This window comes from Chenopodium album, chromosome 7 (assembly GCF_948465745.1).
Source record: "Chenopodium album chromosome 7, dcCheAlbu1.1, whole genome shotgun sequence".
NCBI classification, from domain to species: domain Eukaryota; kingdom Viridiplantae; phylum Streptophyta; class Magnoliopsida; order Caryophyllales; family Amaranthaceae; genus Chenopodium; species Chenopodium album.
The window spans coordinates 46,274,378-46,284,831 of NC_137840.1; the positions used below are offsets into that span (position 1 = coordinate 46,274,378).

General features: G+C 35.7%; 1 non-coding gene across 1 annotated transcript; it reads right to left on the bottom strand.

Moving 5' to 3' along the window:
- Positions 1–9,732: 9,732 nt before the first annotated feature.
- Positions 9,733–9,839, bottom strand: LOC145641206 (small nucleolar RNA R71). Its single transcript, XR_014115267.1, has one exon. It is a non-coding gene; the product is annotated as a small nucleolar RNA R71 (small nucleolar RNA).
- Positions 9,840–10,454: the final 615 nt, after the last annotated feature.

The window sequence follows — 10,454 nt, forward strand, 5'->3', positions numbered from 1 at the left end:
GTTTTGCTGATTCATATGCACTTTTACCCAGGTATGCTAAGATGATTAAAGTAACTAATCCTGGATCCTATGCATTGATTACTTGGACTGACAATGGTAATGAAGGATCAAAATACAGGGCATGTTTTATTTCATTTGCAGCTCAGGTGAAGGGTTTTTTGGGTGGTTGTAGACCCATAATAGGCATTGATGGTACACATTTTAGTGGCTACTATAAAGGCATAATGTTGACTGCAATAGCAATTGATGGCAATAATGAGATATTTGTCATTGCATATGGTATGGTTGATACAGAAAGCATAGATAGTTAGACCTATTTCTTCTGGAACCTCAAAATTTTGTTTCAGCAATATGGATGTGAAAATGATGAGTGGATATTCATTAGTGACAGAATGAAGGTAAACAATTACACAATACTTAGTTCTATTTTTTATGTAGATGTTGCAAACCTATACATAATAATTTATGTGTTCCTTTTTAAGGGTGTTGACTCAGTTGCGTTTGAGGTTTTTCCAAGAGCAACAAGGAGAATTTGCTGCTAGCATCTTTACCCAAACTGCAAGAACAAAGGATGGAGTGGGACTGCCTTTCACAAACTATTTTGGGTTGCTGCTAATGCTTATAATGAGTATGTATTTGAAAAGGCAATGTCCAAAATAAAGTACTATATTGCAACAACAGAGTAGTACCTTAGAGCTATTGAGGAGAAATGGTCAGTCCATACATTTAACAGAAGGGTTTGTTGTGATCATAACACAACTAACTTTGTGGAATCATTCCATTCATGCACACAGCCACACAGAGACATGCCTGTTTTCACATTATTGGAAGGTAAAATTCCTCTCTTCTCCTTTTATTTCTCAACTAAGCATGCCATAGCTTGTTTTTAATTGTGTTGTTTGGATGTTGTGTTGTTGTTTGGTGTAAACCAGCTGTGATAAACCGGTGTATGAAGAGGATTAGAGCTAGATTTGACAAAGCTATTGACATAGAGCCTACTGAACTGACAAAATATGCAAAAGGTATTTTGGAGACAAGGAGTGAAGACTCTAGGTTCTGTCATGTAACAGCTTGTGGGGGTGGAGAGTTTGAAGTCAGAGATGGGCATGTGAAGTTCCCTGTCACACTTGAGACCATGACATGTGGGTGTGGAAAATGGCAAGTTTCAGGGATACCTTGCAAACATGGTCAGAGGGTGATTTACAACCAGAGACTTCAACCAAGTGATTGTGTCTGCATATTTCAGGGGGGCTGCATATAAAAAGACTTTTGGAGACCATATCCATCCCATGGCAGATCCTTCTCACTGGCCAAGGTTTGATGTCCTAGAAATTTCTCCTACTACAATCAGAAGAAGTTTAGGGAGACCAGCAAAGCAGAGAAGGAGGGGCCCTAATGAAGCTAAGAAGGAAAAAAGGCATAAGAACAACAAGTGCAGCTTATGCAAGGAATTGGGACACAATGCATTAATTTGCAACGCAAGGAAAGAAGCTGAAAAAAAAAGAAACAACAAGCTGACAACAAATCTCAGAAACCTAACACAATGGAGAGGATGAGAAAGGCTAACACAAAAGCTCCTTGAAGTTCACTGCTGATGCATTTGATCTTTGTTTGCCTAAAAAGTTTTTTTGGACAACTAATTATGTTAAACATTCCTTAGTTGTTAGGCCTAAATTTGTTTTTGCGCAACAAACTTAAATGTAAGCACAATTGACTGCAATTGATGGTGTATGTAGCACTAATTTTTTGTTTCAAGAAAAACTTATTTATATGCTACAAATACAATGATTAAAAACATAATTACTCCTACTTTTATTGCTCCATGTACTAGTTTTCGCTGTTGTACTAGTCCTCTATTCACTTGCTTTAACTCTTGATTCAACGTAGTCTCATCTCCATGAAATTGTACATCAACGCATTGCCGACTTTGACATTCATAATTCGAACCAACATTTTGCTCAATACCCTTGCACCATCTAAATTTATCACAAACCTCACACTTATAATTCAATCTTTGAGGATTTTTTGCCGATTCTTAGCTCCTAATTGCAAATTTCCTTCAACATGAGCACTCTTTGTTTGGCACTCTCACATATGAAGATTCATAACAAGAGGAGGACAAATTAGAGTGTGTGGACATCTTTGCAAACTAACTAAGGTGTGGTTGTGCTTTACACCCCTATAGGAAGCTGCACTAGGTGAAAAAACAAAATTGGCACCGCATTAAGGCCACTGGTCCTTAAGAACCGATGGGGAAAAAAAGGGGAAAACGGGCGGGATTTAGAGGGAAGAGTATTGCCACCGGTTAAAATGGAACTGGTGGGAAAAACATTAAACCCACAGGTTTTGAACCGGTGGCCTTGTTGAAAAAAAAAACCGGCCTTCAATTCGTCCTTTTGTCTCCCCTTTATATACCCTAACCCTAAGCTTCTTTCCTCCGCCTCTCTTATGCACCTCTCTCTTCTCTCTCCTCCTCTCCTCCTTCTCTCTCCTCTCTTCTCTATCCTCTTTCTTTCTCCGACGGATCTCCGACCATGAATAGCTCCCCTCTCTCTCTCCTCTTCTTTCCCTTCTCTTCTTCTTTCCCCTCTCTTCTCCGAACTCTCTTCTCTCTTCTGTCTTCTGTCCACCGCCACTAACCACCGCCGCCACCAAGTCCGAGGTTAGTGCATGTTATTGGGTTTAATTATTCGAGGTTAGGGTTTCTGGGTTAATTGATTTTCGAATTTTTTTTGGGTTTTTTCGAATTGATTTTGGGGTTTTTCAAATTGATTATGGGTTAATTTATTCTGAGTTTTTTCGAATTGATTTTGGGATTTTTCGAATTGATTTTGGGGTTAATTGATTTTCGAATTAATTTTGGGGTTTTTAGAATTGATTTTATGGTTTTTTCGAATCGATTTTGAGTTTTTTAGAATTGATTTTGGGGTTTTTTCGAATTGATTTTTTGAATTGATTTTGGAGTTTTTTCGAATTTATTTTGGGGTTTATTTAATCAATTTTAGAATTTTAATTCAATTTTTCTGGGTTTATTTAATCAATTTAATCGATTTAATCGATTTGGGTTTTTAATCTGGGTTTATTTAATCAAATTTAATTGATTTTTGGATTTTAATTCGATTTTTCTGGGTTTATGCATGCGGTTTTGAGTTTATTTAATCGAATTTAATCCATTTTAGGATATTAATTTGATTTTTCTTGGTTTATGCATGCGGTTTTTGGGTTTATTTAATCGAATTTAATCCATTTTAGGACATTAATTTGATTTTTCTTGGTTTATGCATGCGGTTTTTGGGTTTATTTAATCGAATTTAATCCATTTTAGGATTTTAGTTTGTTTTTTCTGGGTTTATGCATGCGGTTTTTGTTGTTTTTTTTAATTTTTTATTTTATTTTAAGTTTTCTGTTTTTCTTTAATTTTTTTTTATTATTTTGAGTTCTCTGGCTTTTTTTTTAATTTTTTATTTCAGTTCGTGAGCTCTATTAATTTTTTTTTGTTTTAATTGAATCCAGATATCAGTTCGTGGCTTTTTTTGGTTTTTATGTTGTAATTTTTTTTTTGGTTTTTACGTTGTAATTTTTTTTGGTGTAATTTTTATGTTGTAATTTTTGGTTCGTGAATCTTTTTGGTTTTTTTTTGTTGCAGTTTTTTTTTTTTTTTTTTTTTTTTTTTTTTTTTTTTTTTGTTATTATACAATAACAATTAAGTGATAATCATATTTCTGAGTATATTATATTTCATTTGATTATGATATATTTTTGATTTTGAGTTTTATTGGTATTCGATTATGTTTTAAGTGAAAAAAACAAACAAAAAGAAAAAAAAAATAATTCATGTAACTGGTGGCATTTTGATTTAATACCCAAGAAAAATACGGTAAGGTTTAATTTCCTTCGGTTAACCGGCGACAATTCTTGTTTTTGCCACCGGTTAACCAGTGGCAGTTCTTTTTTCGACGATAATTGCCAACCCCCAAATGCCTAGCGGTTCAAAATAGGTGGCATAAGGGGGTTTTGAACCGGTGGACATTTATCTTTTTCTACTAGTGCTGGTTTTATACACCAACTAGCCGTTACAATGACAACGACTAGTTTTTTTTCAAAAAATAAAATAAAATTAGCCGTTATAATATTTGTGTATATGGTGAAATAAATTTTATCGGAGTGGTATATGGTGAATTAAAGTTTATTAGAGTGGTATATGGCGAATTAGAAAAATAACAAAAACGGCAGGCTAATGTCTGTTAAGAAATTAGGCATTTTATGATAATTTGTTTAAATTGAGTGGTATTTGGTGAATTAGAAAAAAGTCGGTGGTATTTGGTGAATTTTGTTAAAACTCAGTGGTATTTGGTGAAAAATTTAATCTTAATATAATATTAATTCCCATGATAATAATATACTTGATGTTGAAATTTTACTTAAATCAATGAAATTTTAATGTCCTTTTAATTAAATTTTGTTTTGACTTACAAAGAACAAGTAAAGAACTAGACAGAAAATAAAAAAGTGGGGCATTCCTACGACATTTTTGGAGAAATTAGGTGCTACCCAAATTTTTGGGTTTAAAGGGTAATTTTATTTTTTTCTTTTTAAATAAGTCTTATTGGACACTATATAGTATTAATTAAAGTCATTTGACATCTACAATTAACAATCAACAATAATAGATAATTATTTCCAAAAGTGGTATATTAATAAGTAGTTTCCAACAAAAGATAGAATCGTTTCCTAAACATTGTAGTCAGTCCCTCTATGGCAGAGCTGAGTAGGGGTCAGCAGAGGTGAGCAGACCAGATTAGATTTCAGCAGAGCAGATTTCAGGATAGAGCCGAGCAGAGCAGATTTCGGCACTAGTAATTATTTAACATAAATATATGTTAGTGAAAACATAAATATATGTGTACCATATTTAACATATGTGTAGACACCCAATTGTGTCTCCCTAAAAACCAAACCCAGTGATGTATACTTTTCACGTCACTTGATTATCGAATGAGGTGAAAGTGTGAAAAGTCTTGTGATTTGTTAGTTTTAATAAAAATATTTCTTTATGTTTTTGAAAATTCCCTCTATTTACGGAAATGGCTAGTCCAATTCATCTTGGTCAATGATAATTAATAGTGTAGTTGGATCAGGCTCGTAAATAGATTTCCAATTATATATTATAAGCCTAATTCGGATAAATATTGAGGAAGTTATGGTCTAAATACTAATTTGGATATGAAATGGTTTTATGGCCTAATGATCTAGTGGAGGGCCCATTAATTATTATTCCTAAAATTATTAGGATTGATTATAGTCTTCTAGAATAGTCTAGAAGGTTATTTTGAGTTATAATAGCATTGTGATTGATAATTATTCTTTTAGAAAAAAAAAACGAATTTGGTTTAAAATAAAACAAGTGTTTTATTTTGATAAAATCTGATTTAAAATTAATCAAAACGGAGTTTTAATTGCTTAATTATATTAAGAAGAGGATTCCGTACAAAAGCGCGTTTTATCTTTTAACCAGCACTATATGACAAGCCTGTCGTCAAACGACAGTGCCTGTCGCCATGCGCTATCCTTGTCGTTTCACGCTGGGCTCTATCGCTGGCGACAGGGATCAGTTTTATTCCGATTCAAATTATGATTTGATTATATCGATCCCGGACTATTTTCTTATAAATAGGGGTCGTATTTCCCCGTTTTTCTTTATTCACAACCATATAATTTTATTCTTTTATCTCTTTAAGCTAGAAGCTTATTCTTTTTTCCTCTTTCTAAGCCCTTCTACACCTGTTTACAAAATACAAAATTCCTCATTCACAAGTTCTAGACACACCTAGCCAAGTTCGAAGTTGCCTTAACCCAGGACGTGAAAGGTTGATAATTTATGAGGGTTTGGTCCCAAATCCCTATTTTGATTATTTAATTTAATCGTTTGATTTTATACTTTAATTGAAGTTACTAACGTGTGTTTGTTATTAGAAAGAGATACGAGGCATCCAAGTAAGTAATTACTTTAATTGTTCTTTTGATATAGAAAACATGTTTACATTGTTTTAATTCCTAGTATCATGTTAGGATGTCGTTATTATTTCTATTATCATGTTTAGGTTGCTTCCTATTCCTTACTCTATCATGTTAGTATCATGTTCGGGATAAAGATTTGATCTTTATTGCTTAGTCACATGCTAGGGTTTGTTATTAATCTTGTTAGTATCATACCTAGGATCTTGCTATTATTATGATATTGAGATTATTATAATGATGGTTGTTGTTTTTATGTTGCTTGATATATATTATTGTTGTTGCTTGATCACGCCTTTTATGCATGTTTAAAAGGAATTTAATTTGTACTTGTAATCATGCTTAATATGATAATTAATAATCTTGTTTAGGTTAATTTGATTATAATTCAAAGTGATAGTTAATAATAGATTTGTTTGTGCATTAATATTCAACCAACATAAATTAAACAGGTTTAGGGTTAACCTATTGATTGTATGTTAGTCAGAAAAGCGCACATGAATATGAGAAGAATAAAGTAGAGGCCTTTTATTAAGGCAGGTTTAATTTCTTTTAGGTTAGATTTGTACCTTCATCCCCGAATATCCAGTCATGGTTCCGGAACACTATGGAGTTAGCGATCTCATGGATCGTAAAGGGGTGTAACGTTCTGTTGGGGTTTGGTGAGTCCGACTCACTGCTGAAACAAACCCAAAAACAAGACGGCACTTGCAATAAATAAAACCATAAAACATAATTAAATTAAAGACAAGATTAGGATACTAATTATACCTTTGACGCGTGCTTCGCCCAACCTCAAGGGGCTCTTACTTCGAAAGCAAGTCTCAAAAGTACAACGTCCTGCAACAGAAGTCCACCCACAACTCAAACACCGACAAGGGTCCAATGCCTTGGAGTTAGCAAGGCTCGACCTACACCCAAGTAAGTAATGAGTTCAAAGGTTTTCACAATGGTGATGCCTTTTTTAACTCTTACTCAAGTGCTTTTCCCAATACCTCAAGTTGGGTATTTGTAAGGAAATGCAAGAGTGTGAAAAGCTCTACCATCAATATGGGAGAATTTGATTTTCCCATTTTATTTTAAAGCTAAAATAAAATTAATAATCAAAGTAGTAATAAATTAACAAGTAGCAAGATCATAAGGGGGAGTAGATGAGGACCATTTGGAGGAGGGGGGGGGGGACCAAACTTGCTCCCCACTCTCACTCCCATAACTTGCCACCTCAGCCCCATTACCCCAATTAAATTGCGCCACGTGGAAGCTCACTTGGGCACCAAGGCACCCTTGTGGGCTTCCACGATGCTGTTGTGCGTGCCTCAGCCCAGTACACCACACACCAAAAGTGTGGCCTGCTAGTTCTTCGGCTCAGCACGCCACGCATCAAAGGTGCGGGCTGCTAGCTGCCATATGCTAGCATAGCCACACACATTAGTGTGGGCTACTAGCTGCGGTATGCTAGCCAAGCCCCACACTTGGTGCGAACTGCTAGCATTTGCCGCGCCCCTAGCACTCGGCATTTCGATGCAAGGGGTATTTTGGTCATTGTTGATTTATTATTATTTTCACGTCTCGTCCTTTTACTATTTTTTTACTCGACTTCTAATGTGTCTATTTTATATAGTATTTTACACCCGTCCCTTGGTCATAATTAGTAGTGTTTTTGGCTCTTTAGAGCCACTTTTATTACTAATTGGTGTTTTCTAGTGTTTTCGTAGATTTGGTTGACTTTTGCAGGGAATAACGCTTTTGGAGTATTTTCCCGAGATATTTTGGAGCAATCACGAGCACTGGAGAAGCATGACCAGATTTTTATAGCCCAGGGCCGGTTAGAGTCATTGAACCGGTGATTAAGGACTCGGTATAGGTGATACCGGGGATTTGGACCGAGTATTCAAGACCGAAAGAGGAAACCCAGATTGGCCCAAAGAATTGGAGCCCAATCGTAGTCCAAATAGTGGCCCAAGAGAGCCGCCCGGCCAAAGAGGCTGGCGCCCGGAGGCACGCCCGGCCGGGTGGGAGAAGCTATGGTCGGCGCCCGGTGACGCGCTCGACCGGGCACGAGATTCATTTTGAAGAGCAAAAAGGCGCGCCCGATCAGGCGGCGCCTCGCCCGATCGGGCGCGTGTAAATATTAGGAGTTAATTTTGTCGTTTAAGTTTGTTTTTGTTTACGATTTATACGGAGTATAAATACTCCCCCGTAATACGATTTTTGGATCTCTCTCTCTCTCTCTCTCTCTCTCTCTCTCTCTCTCTCTCTTTTCTATCTCTTTTTTTCTTTACTCTCTTAATTGTTTTCTTAGATTTCTTTCTCTTAAACCTTTGTTTCTAATCTACTCTTAATTCCAGATTTATTTTGGTAACGATTTTTCTTCTCTTAATCTTAGTTGTTTATTTTATTCCTTTAATCATGTCTTGCTTTATTGCTTTGATTAGTTTAGTTTCTATTATGTGTGAGTAGTTTTCTTTCTAGGGTTTATGGGGATCCATAAATAATAAGAAGGGGTAATTTATTGTTGTTGATTATCAATGCTAGATTAATTTCCTATTGATTGATTTAATGCTCTGTGACTAGATTAAGCCTGATCTTTTATGCATGAGTTTGACAATATTGATTCGAGATTCGACAGATGAGAATTGATGTTTAGGTCTAGTTTCAATAGGCATGTTATTTATAAATGGTTAGGTCGAGATTCGAAAGATGAGATTTAATACCGGTAAATTAATTGTGTGATTATAATACGTAGCGAAAGCCCTTTATAATCTGATTAATTTATGCATTGATGAACGATTATTATATTCTACCCTGGAATATTATTTATTGGTGAACCTATGCCCTAGATCCTTTTATGATTATTTTCTCCTTATTCTTGATCTCCGTAGTTTAGTTCATTATTCAAATATAAATATTGGTTACCTCATAATCTAGATTATATTAGTTAATTAGGAATAGAAATATTCGTTTCTCTGTGGATTCGACCCTACTTCCCTATCTACATTAGTTAGAGGATTTAGGAATTACTTTTGATTTGGGGTTTTGACTTTACCTTGTCAAAATTTGGCGCCGTTGCCGGGGAAGCGGTTTTTATTTTTATTTCTGATTATTTTTGTAGTCTTGGTTTTTTTCTTTTTTTGCTTTAGTTTTTCTTTGTTTATGCCCAGGTGTTCCAGATCAGGGTACATCCCATTCGATCTTGAGATCGAGCGTTCCTTCCATAGACAGAAAAATCTCTACAAGCAAATCCTGGCGGATTCCGGTGATAATTATAATAATAATTGCGATCCTCCAACTGGTTCTAGCTATTCAGAGGTATCATCAGACGCATAATCAGAGATGACGGTTCCAAAGAAGCTTAGTGATAACTCACAACCAAAGCTTTCTGATTTTTTACATCTCACTCCCACTCCGGCTCTTGATGGGGTTCAATTTGAAATTAAACCTCAATTTATAACAATGATAGAGAGGAAGAAATTCAGTGGAGCCAAGGGTGAAGACCCAAATCGTCACATTGCCGACTATTGTCAATATTGTAATACCATCAGGCAAGCCGGGGTCACTCATCAAGACCAAATCAGGGAGATTCTTTTTCCCTTCTCTTTAACTGGGAAAGCTAAATTGTAGTTTAAATGCTTAAATAGAACTGCACTTGGTATAACTGACTGGGAAACTCTGGTTTTGAATTTTTATAACAAGTATTATCCTGCAGAGAGAACATCCGTACTACGAAGTGCGATTCAGAACTTTGCCCAAGAAGCCGATGAATCTTTATATGAGGCTTGGGAGAGGTTCAAGGACCTACAAAGAGAATTCCCTCACCATAATTTAGCACAATGGCAGTTAATCCAAGCCTTTTATAATGGCATTGGAAATTCCTCTAGAATAATTTTAGATTCTGCAGCTAGTGAGAGATTTATGAATCTTAATGTTGATGATGCAGGTCAGGTTATTGAAGATATGGCGATACATAATTCCCAATATGGGAATCCTAGAGGATTTGCTAACAAGGGGAAACATAGTGTTGACTCTATATCCTTTTTGCAAGCTCAACTGACCTCTACATGCCAAAAATTAGATAATCTTAGCACTGCCAATGTAGCTAATGTTTCTTCGATTAATAATAATTCTAATGAGGCTTTCTGTGAAAATAGAGGTATTTTAGGTCATTGGGAACAAGATTACAGGAGTTCCGTTGAGCAAGTTATTGCCTTTCAAGCTTATAGGCAGAATAACCCATACTCCAACACCTACAATCCTGGGTATCGAAATCATCCGTACCTTTCCTACCGGAGTATCAACGTTCAAAATCCTCCACCACAAGAACCACAGGCGCCACAACAACAACAGCAGAAATATTACCATCCCAATGCTGGCCAAAAGAACCAACCACAACAACCCTCCTCATCTTCCGACCCTTCTTTGGTGGAAATTAGAGCGATGTT